The sequence below is a fragment of the Pelodiscus sinensis genome, chromosome 9, assembly GCF_049634645.1.
Source record: "Pelodiscus sinensis isolate JC-2024 chromosome 9, ASM4963464v1, whole genome shotgun sequence".
In the NCBI taxonomy this organism is placed as follows: Eukaryota; Metazoa; Chordata; order Testudines; family Trionychidae; genus Pelodiscus; species Pelodiscus sinensis.
The window spans coordinates 45,143,065-45,159,196 of NC_134719.1; the positions used below are offsets into that span (position 1 = coordinate 45,143,065).

General features: G+C 40.9%; 2 long non-coding RNA genes across 2 annotated transcripts in view; one reads left to right on the forward strand and one right to left on the reverse strand.

Moving 5' to 3' along the window:
- Nucleotides 1-357: 357 nt before the first annotated feature.
- Nucleotides 358-11,502, forward strand: LOC142830675 (uncharacterized). The gene is made up of 3 exons (XR_012906124.1): nucleotides 358-433; nucleotides 1,423-1,516; nucleotides 11,382-11,502. It is a non-coding gene; the product is annotated as an uncharacterized LOC142830675 (long non-coding RNA).
- Nucleotides 11,503-13,224: 1,722 nt separating this feature from the next.
- Nucleotides 13,225-16,132, reverse strand: part of LOC112544211 (uncharacterized) — a 64,380-nt gene continuing 61,472 nt past the window's right edge. Inside the window, exon 4 of the long non-coding RNA XR_003087533.2 lies at nucleotides 13,225-16,104. This is a non-coding gene — a long non-coding RNA (uncharacterized LOC112544211). The remainder of the gene's footprint in view (nucleotides 16,105-16,132) is intronic.

Consider the following 16,132-nt stretch of genomic DNA (forward strand, 5'->3'; position numbering starts at 1 on the left):
CCTACATCTGCATTGATTAATCCTTCTATCTTTAAGAGAGGTTGTGTCCAAATACAAACAGATTTCTGTGAACTAAGATGTAAGCCTGTCTTTTCCTTTTTCACATGGAATCATGTCAGTAGTCTATGTGATTTGGTGGACTGAGGGTAGGACTAACAGATGATTTACTGACTCTGATCCTTGCTCTGGCATTTTCGCAGGGGTCTTGAGCAAGTAAATTTTCTCCCTCCGTTTACCCCATGAGAGAAACTGGGTTAATTATATAAGCTCAGAGGGGTACTGAGGATTAGTTAATGATTAATTTGGGAGCAGGGGCTGTCATCTATTATATGTTTGTACAGTGCCTAGAATAACGCAGCCTAATCTGACTGAGTCCTCTAGCCCTGTGGCAATATAAAAGTTAAATAATAATAGCTGTTGAATGCTTTAAACAGTAAGTGCCATGTAGCTTTCATTAGACTGAAAAATAATTTGTTTTAAAACAAAAGAAGCTGGCTACATTTAGGAAATATTGTTTTCATGTTGCCAGCCAGACTTTAAGGTTGCTTTTGCTAGCAGTGTTTGTTAATTTTAGCTGATTTTATCCCAAATTGGACAGATATACCAATTAACTTGCTGCAAATTTTTGCCAAATCTGCAGCATCTTCTGGAGTATTCTTCTGCAGCTCTGTGCAGGGTTTTTGCAAACATGCTTTTTGCAAACATGATTCCATGGGAAAGATGTGCCTGCTTATTAGCTTTCTTTTTGTGACTCACATGTCTGTTTCTACAGTAGTTGAATTTGGTCTCCTTGTTGTAAACAAGACTACATAATAAAGCTTTATATTTTGGTTGCTTATTTTGGTGTCTCTTGGGGAAATAAAGCATGCTTATTTTCAGCTGAAAATGCTGCTAGCAGTGAAGATAGTATCTTCCATAATTAAAAGGGACTCATGCCCTTATACATGTCAAACCACTGTTGTACATTTATATTTATCTGGGATTTGTAAGCCTATGTTCCTTCAGCTTTGTGAATTATTCTGCCCTCTTCCTCCCTTCAAGAAGGGAAATATTTTACATCTATATTGCTGTGTTAAGGCTTATTTTCTTTGAAGAAACCCTGGATGTCAACACACATAAAATTATTTTTTTAGCTTTTAATACTAATATTTATCTTCTTTTTTTTTAAATGTGGCTGATATTTTGAAAGCAGGCTAGGGCATTCAAACACAGTCTGTGTATTTATATCTCCTAGGCTGCTGCTTTGGAAATGTCATCTTATGCATTTTTTTAATCCCTGAACATTTGGCAATATCTGTACAGCTCTAATCACAACAGTCAGTCTGTGCTGTATATGGTCATGACAAACCCAAACACTAAGTTTTTGCTTGAACCTACTGAGATTTAGTTGAAGTTTCATATTCATTCATCTCTGCTCCTCAGGAGTTTAGCGGACCTACTGGCTGGATAATGAAGGCCGGACACAGACTTCTAAAAGTACTGGAAGATAAGGGACAGAAGAACCCAAACTTATAAGGTTCATTTGCATAACTTTTTATATAATCTTGAACTCTGAATCTTAATGGGTTTGCCCAGGGTGTACTGCGATATAAAAATATGTCCTATTCTTTATCAATTAGTCTTCAAAAATCCTTGCTTTTCCTAGCTTTCCACACAACAGAAATACAAGGCATTTTAACAGAAATACAATACATAACTATTGCTCTTGCTTATCTTCCTACTTGCAATCATTCCTAGATGAACAGATAACATTTTGTTGTGTCTTAAAATATGATGCAGAGTATAGCACATTTTGGGAATTTTTCTGTGGTTTTGGTAAAATATTTTCACAATATGAAATTTTAAAAAAAAGGGATGGGGAGTTTTGCAGGTTCATTGATGGATACATTTCCAGCAGACACAGGAAGAGATGCCTCTCTTCTTGCCAACTTATCCCATAAAGTCTCTTTTGCAGATGCACGTCTTACACTGCTGCAACCCCATTGATAAAACACGCATGGAGGCTCCCGCGATCTGGGCAACAGCAGACCAAAGCTTATTAGCTGCTGGAGCTGGCCTTCCTCTGAGAGCATGGCCTATTGAGTAGCAATTGTATCAACAGTGTTTGTGGGTAGGGTCTTGTTCTGCCAAACTAGTGCCCTGTTGTAACAGCTAGCACCACTTAACAAAAGTTATTCTCAGTCACCATATTCAGGCCGCACAGCCTTCCTGTAACACGTTACCCGGCTTCTGGAAATACCAGAGTGGGAAATAATCATCTACCTTTATCACACACCATGTCATTGCTATTTAATGCTTCATTTCAGATAATGCCAGGAATAAGGATACAAGTAACAAATGGAAGTTTTCCCTGGTTTACCAGCATGAATGGTCAAACAATTAGAATTATCCTAACCCACAAGATAGCTGGCACAAAAATAGCCCATTATAAAGCAACCAGCAATCCATCTGCTTTCTGGTATTGTTAGTTTAACTTACACCATGGTCGGTGAAAACAAGCCGAACATTTCCATTCCTCTTTAACGCTGCTTTCAGACAGCTTCACAAATTTATGTAATGGGGAAAGGAAGGAGGGTAGTGGAATGCAGTCCTTTCACCTCTGCAGGAGGCCAAGGGTTCACTCCTGCCCCTGAACACTACATCAAGAATTATTAGTTTCACTCCCCTGTGTTATAAAATATCAAGAGTGGACATTCAGTTCACCTCCCCATGAACTGCTTCACCTCCCTTAGCCTTTATTTCTTGTTCTCAGGCTAAGTTTCCTTCTGCTACAGTATTGATTACTCAGGTAGAAGCCCCTTGGTCAACCATTGAGTACTTGGCGAAGCTGACAAACTCATCTTGATTTCTTAGTTCTAAGGTGTTTTTTCCCCTCTCTCTATGTTTGGAGTTTTCTTTTCAACATATTTTAATGCTGTTGCTTAAATGTTACCAAATTCAAAGGGCATGTAATTAAAGCAAAGTTTCCTTTAAAGGATAGTAAGTTACTGAAACTGATATTAGGGGATATTTTGCATCTTGGTTGAAGAAACATGAATAAATCTTACACAGATCTGTAATAATGTCAAGTGAACTCCTTAAATGGGGAGACCATCAGAATTAGGACTGAAATTCAATCTCTCTCACCTAAGTGTACTTTATTATTCATTATTTATCAAGCTCCAGAATTTTGCCAGGCATTTTACAAAGCTATTACCCTATTCATTTTTCTAGTTACTTTATCAGCATGCTAACTAACTGTCATAGTATCTTTAATTTTCAACACTTCTAAAATGTTAATGAATATGTAATATACCAAGTGTGAACATTTTATCAATTTCTAATCTAATGCATCTGACACTGATAAAACAGTCAGACTAAAAGGAAAAGACTTTAGTTTTATAAAATTATATTTACAACTCCCTGCTAAATGATAGCTGAGACTTGCAAGTCAGTTTCCCACAGGAGAAAAGTCTATAATACTGACTTAGGGTTGTTTCTTTTGCTTGTGTAATTTATTTATTTACATGATACACACTAGTCTCTGAAATAAGTAAGTAATCCCCCTTTTAGAAATCTCAGCCAAACCAGCACTCACTGTTCCAGAGAGCAACTCTGCCTCAAGAATTGACTTTATATAGAGAGTATGTCTACACAGCAGTGTGCATAGCTTATTTTGAAATAGCTTATTTCAAAATTTGGCACTGTCTACACAGTGCTAATTTCAAAATAAATTGCTATTCCGGCATCTTCCTTAATTCTCGTCCATCAAGGGTTACAGGAAGCTGGAATTTTGAATTATTTTGAAATAACAGGCATGCTGTTAAGACCCACAGAAGGCTATTTCAGGATAACAAATGTTATCCTGAAATAGTGCTGCTGTGTAGACGTACCCTATAGAGATTAAGGTAGAGAGCAAATGTATAGGCTGTTTGCAACAGTTGTCCTCAATGAACCTCCCCCTCTAACTCTGCAGCATTGCTTCATTTTAAAACACATGGGCAGACCTAGTGCAATCAATGAAATCAACAGCATGATTCTGATACTTAACTTTAATCACAGGCTTAAGTGCTTCACTACTCATGGCCTGAATTTTCAGCACTCAGGACTCCTAGGCAATATCTATACTACTAGATTATTTCAAGATACGTTATTTTGAAATAATAACTCCCGAAATAACTATTTTGAAATAAATCTTATTCCTTTTTACAAGCAGGAGTTATTATTTTGAAATAACAGGCTGGCTAATGTAGACACTCGCCTTGTTATGTTGAAAAAAGGGGAGTCATTTTGAAATAATTCCCCAATATAGACATGTCCTTAGAGTCCCAACTTCGACCCACTCCTTATATTTTTCATTTGAAGGCTTAATTATGGATTCTCTGAGGGAGGAGTAGGGAAGGAATCACAATGACAAAGTGGCCATCACACATTTGAAAGACCTCTTGGGGGGTGAGAGGAAGGGGTGCAGGGCAGAGCAGATCTCATTACTGCCAACATGGCTGTCCCAGCCAGTATTGAAGCAGGATCAAGGCTCAACACAAGTTAAAGACAAATAAAATAAGTACTGGAAACAGGTGTAACACATTAAAATTAAAAAATCTAAAGCTGAGGTGTGAATTTTTTTTAATAAAATGAATGCTACATGGTGATTACCTGAAATAGCTAAAATGTTATTTATGTTTGATATTTAATGGACAATTTATGATAATTTCATGATGGAAGAATCTAACCCATAATTAAACTTGGCATCTCTGTAACCACATTTACCAAAGTCATGGTGTATCAATACTTTACATGAATACATTCTAAACTTTTCAGCTCTAATAACATATTTTGCTCCATCATCATTTCTATAAATACAGCAGCTCTCAATTTAGATGCACAATTGTTACAATTAACTTGCATCAGATACATTGTAATTATCCTCCATTTATTACAAAATGGCAAAATGGTTTACTAATGCCATAAATCACTTATGCTTCTAGATATGTAACAAACCACAAGAACTTCCTTTGCACAGTGTGTAGTATCAAAAAATCCACTTGAAACTCTTGCATTTTCCTCTTTGTTTTCCCCAGTGCATTATGGACCCTGAGAATATTTGTATGTGTAATAGTACTGCAGTAATGTCTAGGAGGCCCATTCAGGGATGAGGGCTACATTGCACTTTATAAATACAGAACAGAAACATGAATTATTTATACAATATAAAATATATTAAGAAAAATAGAAACCATGATTGTACAACATTTAAATTAACTGTTGAAGATGATGTTCCAGTGCTTCATATAATAAATATAAAATATAATATATAATATAATATAATATAATATAATATAATATAATATATAATATAATAATTAACTACTCTTTTAAAACACTGTACTTCAATGGCTTAGAGCCCAAGAAAGCAAACTTAATTTCTTTGTGGCTACAGCATTGCCTTTCCTGCATTCATGCTTAGAGGGGAAAATGAGATCCATTTCCCTTGCTATTGGCTGGAGATCTTAGTGCTTGATAAAGAAAAACAGGTGTAGAAACCCTGACATACAAATCCTAACTAAAACATGCCCCAAACTGCTTAAGAGAAAAAAAGCAAAGCAGGGTAGTGGATTTAAAATAAGAATGATCTAAAAAGTAACATGGCTTTGAAATGGTCTCTATATTAATACACTTTTGTGTTAATCTAAACTGTTGTGATGTCATTTGGAATGCAAAAGCCTGGAATCCTACTTCTGTAAGGGGGAAAAAAATCTCTGTTATCCCAAGCAATACAGCTTAGTAAGGACTCACTGAAGTTAATGAGATCTGAAAATGAGTAGCACCTTTTAGGATTAAACCTTAAAGTGCCTGATGATGCAATAAGCATCCTCAGCTCCTATTGGCTACATCTACACTGCACATTTATTTTGGAATAAGCTATTCCGGAAGAGATTTTCCGGAATAGCTTATGTTGAAATAGCTCATCTACATACAAAATGCACATCAAAATAGCACTTAGCTATTTCAAAATAGAGCATCCACACTGATTGGATGCTGAATCGCATTTAAGGCCACCCAGATCCAGTTCAGGCAGGGCATCAGGTCAGTAGTTACCTCATGTGGCTGCTGCTTGAGGCTATCTGAGGTTCATACATAAAGGGAACTCCCCTCCGCCTGGCCAGCCGTTTCTCAGGTTTTCCTGCTTGCTTGCCTACCTCTCTGAGGGACAACAAAGCATTTCCTCTGTGTGCTCTGGTTGCCCTGCCTCAGGACACCACAGAACTCTCTGATATGGAGCAGGAGCTGCCTCTGGGCAGTCTTCAACCCTTGCAGCTTTTGCTGCAAGTCATGCAGCCTCTCAGGCTCTGCAGGAACCAAACCCCCAGCCCTTCTGGGAGACCCTCCTTGGATATACAAGGGTATGGCTCCTGCAGCTAGATCCTGCCCGCTGCCTCTGGACACCAGTGCAGACTGGTGGGACTGGATTATTTTGGAGTGGTGGGGAGACTAGCAATGGCTCCAGAACTTTAGAATGAGAAAAGACACCTTCATGGAGTTCTGTGAGTGGTTCACCCCTGCGCTTAGGGGACAGGACATGCATATGAGACCCACTATCCCCCTCTAGAAGCAGGTCGCCATCGCCCACTGGATGCTTTCCATGCTGGACAGCTACTGATCCAGGGGAACCAGTATGGCATGGGGAGATTGACCGTTGGGGCCCTGGTCATGCAGGTATGGCATTCTCGAACTATTGTTCCAGAAGAGGAGTGGACTGCAGGAATGGGCTTCCCTAGGGAAAGAGAGGGTAGGGATAGTGCTAGCCTCCTCTCCAGGAGGTTTTTTTCAGTCCCACCCTCACAAAGCCCTGCCAAGGGTTGGAGTCGGGGGGCAGAAGGGTGGACTGGGGAAACTCTCAGGTGTTCTGGCACCTCTGTGATTCTTTGTTTTTTTCCTTCTGAAGGTGGTCAGGGGTATCAACACCATCCTGCTGCACAGAGTCACTTTTTATTTTCAATACAGATTATGGGACAATTTATGTGACTCCCTGGGCCCACAACAGGGAGATAGGTTCCTTTCTCATTCACATAGACACTGTGCTGGTATAGTCTCTGCTGCAGATGTAGAAGCATTGATGGGGACCCCACACATTATACCATCATCCTGCACAGGTGAACATGGAATAGAGAAAGGGGGATTAGCGTCTCATTTGCACTTCAACCCTACAGATATACCAGCCAAATGCTGCTGAGCCATTGGATACAGGAGCAATAGTCTATATTTAGTATGGGCCAGCCACACTACAGAGCATGGAAGGAGCTGTGCTTCTCAAACTGTGTGTCACCTCCTCAATTAGAGCTAAAATGAAAGGGATTATATAGCCTTTCATTTGCAAAGAATGATGCGGAAAATGTAATCCCATATTTTTCTACTGAAATGATTCATGACAAAGTGTTTCTACTGTGGTTTTCCTTATCAATATCAATATAAAAGTGAATACACCAAAAGGGATCTCTATGAAAAATTAAATTGCTAGACATTTACTTTAAAATAACTACCATATTAAAAAGAAAGACTCAATGACAAGTGTGTCAAAAAGAAAAGCAATTTGCCAATTTTCCTAAATGTTCATGATAGCTGCAAACTGGAGGGCTATATTTTGACTAAAGAAAACTTATGTGCACTGCATCGTGAGTGAAATTCTTCTATCAACTTCAATATCATTAATTCATTTCAGTTTCTAGCTGGCATAATCCTCTGTGATTTATATTAGAGAAATAATTTAAGAGAACCTGTCTGTATTCAGTTTAACATTCAATATCCATAAATACAGCCAGATCCTGAAGTCTAGAATATGAGCTGATTTTCATGGGAGTTTTGTCCAATTAAAGACTACAGGATTGGACCCTATAACATGGCAAAGACCTCATAGCTAAACACTGGAGCTAATAATCAAACGTCTACCATCAGATGCTTTTGTTAGATTTTCGTCATTAGCAATAAGATAAAAAATTACATGCATTTTGTTATGCAACTATTATTTTGTCAAACAGAGTTAAACAAACAACAAACTAGCTTCACTTATTTTGAACCACTAGGTTGAAACCAATTAACATGAATTGAACTTTTGGAAAGTGGTAAAAGTACTTTACAAAAATCTCCAGCTTTTGAGTAATATATCTATGCTAATAATTTTAAATAGTTTTTAGAAAAGTTGTCTTGGCCCAGATTAAAATACAATGAATAAGTCTGGGAAGGTAGATACTAAAAAATGTAGTTAGTGTAATAGTTTAAAATATTGGACAAAGAAAGGAACAGGCAAAATACTAAGGGTCATGCATGACAAGCAATTGCAAACAACTGTGAAAAGAATCTGTGGCATCTGAGATGATGGAATTAGATAAAGACAAAAGGATGCAGGGGGTCTAGAGAGCTTCTTTTAAGACAGTCCCATCCATTCACAACTGGAGTAAATGTTCTTGTGAGAATGTGAAGCAAATCAATATTTTTTATGTTCAATATTCCTCTCAGGGTCAAAGAAAGGCAGGCTTGTTTCTGGGGCATTAGTCACAGATGTTACTTAAATTATCTTTGTTATTCAAACAATGCCACAATGAGGAATTTTATGGGAAGGAAGTTTTTAAAATTTGCACCTAGAAATTTGTACACTCGTCTCTGAATTGAATGTTTCAAAGGGGACTTAGGAGATGGGAGGAGAAGGGGAAGAGGTTGTTTCTTTCAGATGGAGAGATAACAGTTGCAATTTAATGTTTTATACCTTGGAAATTATTTACAACTTCCATTAGCTAACTAGAAAGAAAAGCTTTAGAAAGCTTTCCTCCCTGGAAAATAAGATGGTGGCATCTCAATATGCAGAGGCAACTCTGTCTACTTTAGTGCTTCAAAATGTATGGGTTAAAATGGTGCGGCTAATGTGATTTTAAAAACCGCCTGTCTGTTTTCCTAGTCTAGACATTCCTAGAATGCTGAATCAAACAATGAAATATAGTGAGCTGTAATGTATTTTCAACTATACCTGTATAACTCCAATGAATAAAATGCGGTAAATTAAGGACAAGTTTATCCAATATTTTAAACTGTTACAATAACCACATTTGTTTAAAAATCTATCTTCCAAGATTCATTCATTGTATTTTAATCTGGGCCGAAGCAATGTTTTCTAAAACCTATTTAAAATTATTAGCATAAATATGTCAGGATGAGAACTGTAAATACACAAGTCAACAAATAAGTGTACAAAACAAGTCACAAAGCATGAACAGAAGACATCTCAGCATACTGCCAGAGAAAATCTCTACATACCATACATACATCTTCTGTATCTCAATGATGCATATGGCATAAAAGGATTGTAGTCAAGTGAAAAACAAATGCATAATTCATGGCGAAAGCACACACTGGTGCTTTTGATTGTCTAAAAATAGAACAATTAAAGGCAACATGTGATAAAGTGGTTTCTAGGACTACACACACATTTTAAGCATTGTGTTAAATTGTAAATACAAGAATTCACAGGTTATCAATAAGTTTTCATACTATTCTGTAAAGCAGTCATGCATTCATTTTTTCCTGTTGATTTATGTATCTGGCTTGAAGCCAGAGCCCGCATCTTGCTTTTACATTTGCTCTATGTAAATGAGTCAGGAAAGTGTACATTTACTAATTGGTTTAGAAGTTATCTTTCAGTTAATGCATTTTCTAGTACACAGCACATTTGACATGAGATCAGAAAATGTGGGCAAAAGTATTTACTTTGATTCCAACTTCTCAGACAGTGGCAAATCATGTACCATAAGTAGCAGTTTGGGAAGTATTTATGTTGCAGTAAATTCCCAACAACCTAATCAGCCAGTCTCTTCTCCTCCTCCTGCCCCCAAATTTTTATTTCAGTTCAACATAAACATATATTATAAAGGTGAAGTACAATGTTACTGAAGCAAGAAAATATATTCTCTTTTAGATTTCTGTAAAATATACCACATTTTATGTTGACACTAATGCATAGTAATGTTACACTCCTTATATATGTGAGAATACCTAATATTTTATCACTGCATTTGTCTCATAAAATGGTTCATATAATACCCTCTCATGGTACAAGGAACAATGTCATCTATTAATATTAATGCACTGTGAAATGTCCCATACACTGATTTTCATGACAAAATTTGGAAAAGTACAAAAGGTGCAAATGTTGGAGAATATAAATGCATGCAGAAAGGGGGGCTGTTATATTTAAAAACTATAGCATTTCAAATAGCAATTATGATTATGATTATTTCAATTAAAACCCAATTCTCTTTACAAGAATCAGTTTAGAAAGGAAATAATAAATTACAGTAGAGATACATATTACCCAGACACTTATACAGAATGCCACAAATTGCCATCTATATGCTTACATGCAAACTCCAGTGCTAACAGCGCTAAGGACATACAGCAGCTTAACCCCGGAACTGTCAATCTGTATTATTTTCAGTTCTGCAATTACTTCACTGACCTACTTTTCCAATGACCACTATTCTACTTTAGACAAGAATCAAAGCAGAAAGAATTAGAATTTATTATTATAGTTATGAATTCCATCCTTCTCCCCAAGTTTTGGAATCTGTTATGATTTAATCAACAACATACTGACGGGAAAAGTCATCAAATATCAATTTAATTTTTAAAGTGGTATTTCCAGTAAATACTGGTAACGAAAAGGTAAAACTTTGCTTTTTTTTTCTTGTAAGAAATATGTATTTATGGATCTTTTGTCCCAATCAGATTCTTCATGTCATTATGTATAATCCTCATAGGGGCCAAATCCTCCACCCGAGTTGTTCAGCATTGATTTCAATGGAATGATAGCAATTTTCATCAACTGAGAATTTGGCCTGTGTTTTATGAATGTACTTTAATACAGGAAACAATACCTAATCCAACTTACTGTATCCATTTTAAAACGGGAATTTTCTTTGAAAAGAAATAGAACAGGAATTAAAATTGATCTCATCTTGATTTAATCTTCTGAGGCGTCAAAACGTATCAAATTATTATTAATGTAAGGCTATACTGAGTCCTGGTTCATTCCTTGCTTCAGGGGGAAAGAAGTCTGCTCTTGCTCTATATGAATAGGAGATTAGTTCTCCATACTGGCTGAGCTCTACTGGCCAGTGCATTGGGAGTCAAAGAGCTCTCCATTTGCATGGTATAGGAGAGAACTGTTCCCCCCCACCCATATTTAGACTAGCAATGCACATGTTCTACCTAATGGAATAGGGGATTAATATATTTCCCCATCAATCCCTTTTGAGGATGCAGAGGGTAAGTACTAACCTTGCTTATATTTAACTCTTATGTGGTCTACTGTCACTAGCAAGATTCTTTCATTATTGTTTCTCCTTACATTTCAGAGTGAAGATGTTTTTGCAATTTCCTAAGACTGATCAGCAAGTCTGCCACTGCTGGTCCAGACCATTTCTCTGCCAGAGATGACACTACTTTGGAACCTTCCAGGCACAATTGCCACATCATTTTTCTCAGAATGTCCTTGTCATGGACTCACCAAATATAAGGTGATATCTCTGACCTATGGATTTCCTGCTTCAGTTCTTTTGTGCTATCAAGGACAGCCAGAGATATATTTTAGATAAATAGGATTTATTAATCATTCATGAAATAATGGATAGACAGGGCAATTAGACATGGATCCCTTAGATCAGGGCTGGGCAAAATACGATCTAGCCCGCCAAGCCACCGGACCCAGCCCACAGACCCTCAGGCACATGCAGCTGCTGTGGTTTAAAACACAGTCCCTGGAAAGGGAGGGGAGGGCAGACGAGGGAAGAGGAGGTTTCGTGCGATCTCCCCACCCCCAGCCCAAGCTTCAGCTCCTATTGGCCAGAAATTACTAGCCAATAAGAACTCAGACAATCTCCCAGCTCCTATTGGCTGGAAACAGCCAACAAATCGGAGCTGAGAGATTGACTTGAGAGACTGGGGCAGCCGGAGTTGAGAGCCACATGGAGGTAGCAGCCTGTATTTGCAAGCAGACTAGGGCTGGGACAGGCAAGGAGCTCAGCCTGCCTTGGTGGTGATACAGCCTGCTGGCCAGGAGACACTTAGGTAAACTCCTCCCAGCCAGCATCTGCCTCTGGCACCCCAACCCCTCCTGCATCCCAACTCCCTCCCCCCAGATCACCATCCAAACCCTCTGCACCCCCTGCTACAAGTGCAACTCCCTCCCAGATGCTGTACCGCCTCCTACACCCCTCCCCTAGATCAGAATCCTCTCCTGTACCCTCACTCCCTCTCTGACCCTACACCTCAATCCCCTGACCTAGGTCACAACCCGCTCCTTCACCCAAACATGGTCTCAGACCCTACGCTGTGTCCTGCACCTCACTCCCTTACCATGTGTGACCTTCAGCACCCAACCTCCAAACTAAACCCTGTACCCCCTCCTCAGAAAAGTGCAGCCCTTGACCACTTACCAAAATCTTGGAGTGGCCTCCTTACCAAAAATTATTGCCCACACCTGCCTTAGATCAAAGATCAAGAAGTGGCCAGCCCTGTGAGATGCTGAGTATATTAAATGGAGTGATGAGTGTCCTCATCTCCTATTGCAATCCAGGTGCTCATTATCTTTCAGACTTGAGCTCTTAGTCCCTAAAGAAATAGATAAGTTCATGAAGGATAGGTCTGTCAATGGTTACTAGCCAGGATGGGCAAGGAGGACATTCCCATATTTTGTTTGCCAGAAGCTGGGATTGGGTGACAGAGGATGGGTTACTTGACGGTTACCTGTTCTGTTCATTTTCTGTTGGCCATTGCCAGAAGACAGCTTACTGGGCTAGACGGACCTTTGGTCTGATCCAGTATGTCCATTCTTATACAGGCAGTCCCCGAGTTATATGGATCCGACTTACGTCAGATCTGCAGTTATGAACGGGGTTTGCTCCGCATCTCCCTGGTCTGCTGGAGACCAGCAGACCAGGGAGACGGGGGACACCGGCAGCGGGACAGCCGCAGCGCGTCTGGGCTGTCCCACTGCCCGCGTGCTCCGCGGCTTTGCTCCGCGTCTCCCTGGTCTGCTGGTCTTCAGCAGACCAGCAGACCAGGGAGACGGGGAGCAAAGCCTCTGAGGACGCTGGCAGCGGGACAGCCCAGACGCGCCGCGGCTGTCCCACTGCCGGTGTCCTCAGAGGCTTTGCTCCCCGGACTCCAGTTCCGACTTACATACAGATTCAACTTAAGAACAAACCTATAGTCCCTATCTTGTACGTAACCCGGGGACTGCCTGTATTCTTATATTGATTTGGAGTAAAAAAAACCTAAATGGAACTCAAGTCTCATTCCTAAATTCCTTTTATAAATGGGACTTAAGCTCCTAAATTAATTAGGCACTTCTGAAAATTGTATCCTCAAGGCAAATCTACACTACAGTCCTTCATCAGTGAAGCTTCACTAATGAAGCTGTCCAGCTGTAGCACCTCTGGTGAAGACACACTGTGCCAATAGGAGAGTGCTCATCTATTGGCATAATTACTCCACCTCAGCTAGAAGCATCTCCTGACAACATAGCACTAATGTGCATAGTTGGGTGGGGGTGCTTGGGTGAGGGGTGCTCTTTTCACACCTTTGAGCATGGTAAGTTAGATCAAATTAATGAGTGGTGCTGTGTTCCCCTTTGTCTTTTTACAGCATAATGTGAGACGTGTCTCCTTTTTCAGACTTTTTCTACTAATTAAAGGAGTTGGAATCCTTTAGCAATTAGTCTCTTGGCTACTATTCCTCTGATTCACAGATTTAAGGGACTATCATACAGCAATCATAGAATTTCACCAGAAAATTTTACATTAAGCCATAATTTCTGGTTAAAAGTTTACATAACTAACACTGGGAACTTAACTAAGGATCTCTAGTAATAAAAGGATCAATTCAGCCTATACAACTAAAGCTGAAAAGCCAGATTCTGATGATGGCCTTCTTTAAGAAACAATGAGGAGCTTTCTAGCACCTTAGGGAATGTCTACATTAGGAAATTATTTTGAAATAACTCCCGAAATAACTATTTTGAAAGAGCTCATCCATATTACAAGGCAAGATCGAAATAGCCTAGCCGCTTCCTGAGGCTAGATGAGACGTGCTTAAAAGGGCTCCTCTCTGCAGCCATGTCTCACACGCCACTTCCCCACTGTCTCCCCCCTCGTGGGACACCAAACTCATGCCATGTGCTCTGGTTGCTCTTGCGGATGCCACAGTACTGACATCATGGACCTGGAGCAGTACCAGGCTCACGGGCCTGGTGCTGCACTTCATGGCTCAGTTGATCCACACTGCCTGCATGGTGATCCAGGACCACAATGACCAGCTGGTACAGGGGGACCTCTTCAGCCAGGCCCTGGCACTCCTGATGCACCAAATGATCTATAATCCTCTGAACACTGTGGAACATCGCTTCTGGTGGAGGAAGACCAGTTCCGTGGGACAGCATCATCCTGCAGTGATGGGATGACCAGCAGTGGCTCCAGAACGTCCGCACATGGAAGGCCACCTTCCTGGATCTCTGCAAGTGGCTTTCCCCTGCCCTTAGGCGATGGGACACCTGTATGTGATCCGCTATCCCCCTGTAGAAGAACATTGATATCGCCCTGTGGAAGCTCGCCATGCTGGACAGTTACTATTCCACATGGAACCAGTTTTGTATGGGGAAATCCATGGTCAAGGTCATACTCATGCAGGTAGCCAAGGCTATCAACACTATATTGCTGTGTAGAGTCATCCCGCTGGGTAACGCTGACCCAATCATCTCTGGCTCTGCTGCTATTGGCTTCCCCTACTGCACGGGAGCCATAGACAGCACCCAGATCCTGGCCTCTGACCCCCATGCCTTGGACTACATCAGTAGAAAAGGGTACTTTTCAATGGTGCTGCAGGCCATGGTGGACCTCAAGGGCCAATTCACAGACCTAAATGTTGGTTGGTCATGGAAGGTTCATGATGACCACATATTCTGAAACTTGAGCTTTTTCCAGAGGATGCACGCTGGCATTTTTTTCCCCTCAACCACACCATCAGGGTCAGAGACATGGACATGCCCATGTGCATCCTGGGCGATGCAGCTTATGCCTTGTTCCCCTGGCTGATGAAGCCTTATGCGGGCAGCCTAGACTCCACTAAAGAATACTTCAATACTAGGCTCAGCAGGTGCCGCATATTGGTTAGGTGTGGCTTCAGCTGCCTATAGGGGAGGTTCAGAAATCTCCTCACCTGCCTGGACCTCAGTGATTGGAATATCCCCTATGTGGTGGCAGCCTGCTGTGAGCTGAACAACATATATGAGAGGAAGGGGACACTTTCTGGCCAGCATGGGGGGCAGAGACTGACTGGCTGGCTAGGGCTTACGAGCAGCCAGACAACAGTGCCATTGGGCAAGCACATCCAGAAGGCCTTGAGGGAGAGTTTCAGCCAAGGCCACCAGTGAGACTATCCCCTGGGCCTCTCCACAAGGGGCCCCTTCATTGCCTCTGTGTGCCTTTCCTCCCCTACCCCTTCTTTTCCCTGCCCTTCCTTCTCCCCATTCCCTGAAGATCAAACAAATAAGTCTTTTTGTTTAGAAGAAAAGGACTCTGTTTTTTTACTGGGGGTTATACAACAGGGGAGGGACTGGGGAAAGAACCCAGAATGGGGGAGCAGGGGAGAGGAATGGGAAGGGGGCCTCAGGGACAGAGCTGGGACTGGCACCTGCCTCAGGTATCTTGGGAGATTTCGGCTACCTGTGAGGGGCTAGGAGGAGAAACCAGGGAGCGGGCGTGGGTGCAGGGGAGTTGGGCAAGTAGTTGGAGGAAGGTAGTTGGGCAGGGAGTTGGTGGGGAAGGGGCAGGAAGGTGTCTGGTGGCCCACTCCATAAAAGAGGTCATGACTGATGTTACTAAGGAGTACATAGCATCATGCTGGCATGACAGCTGCTCCCACATGTCCTTCCTCTTCTCCTGGTCAGCCTGGTGCTCCTTGTGGTCAGCAGCCCGCTCTCAGTACTCCATATCGAAACCCTGGATGAGGAACTGTTCCTCTGGTGGATCTCACAGCATCAGGAAGATGGTGGTGGACTTGCCACACTCATAGCTGGCCCAGCTGTGAAGAAAAGTGACAAGGGCAGTCA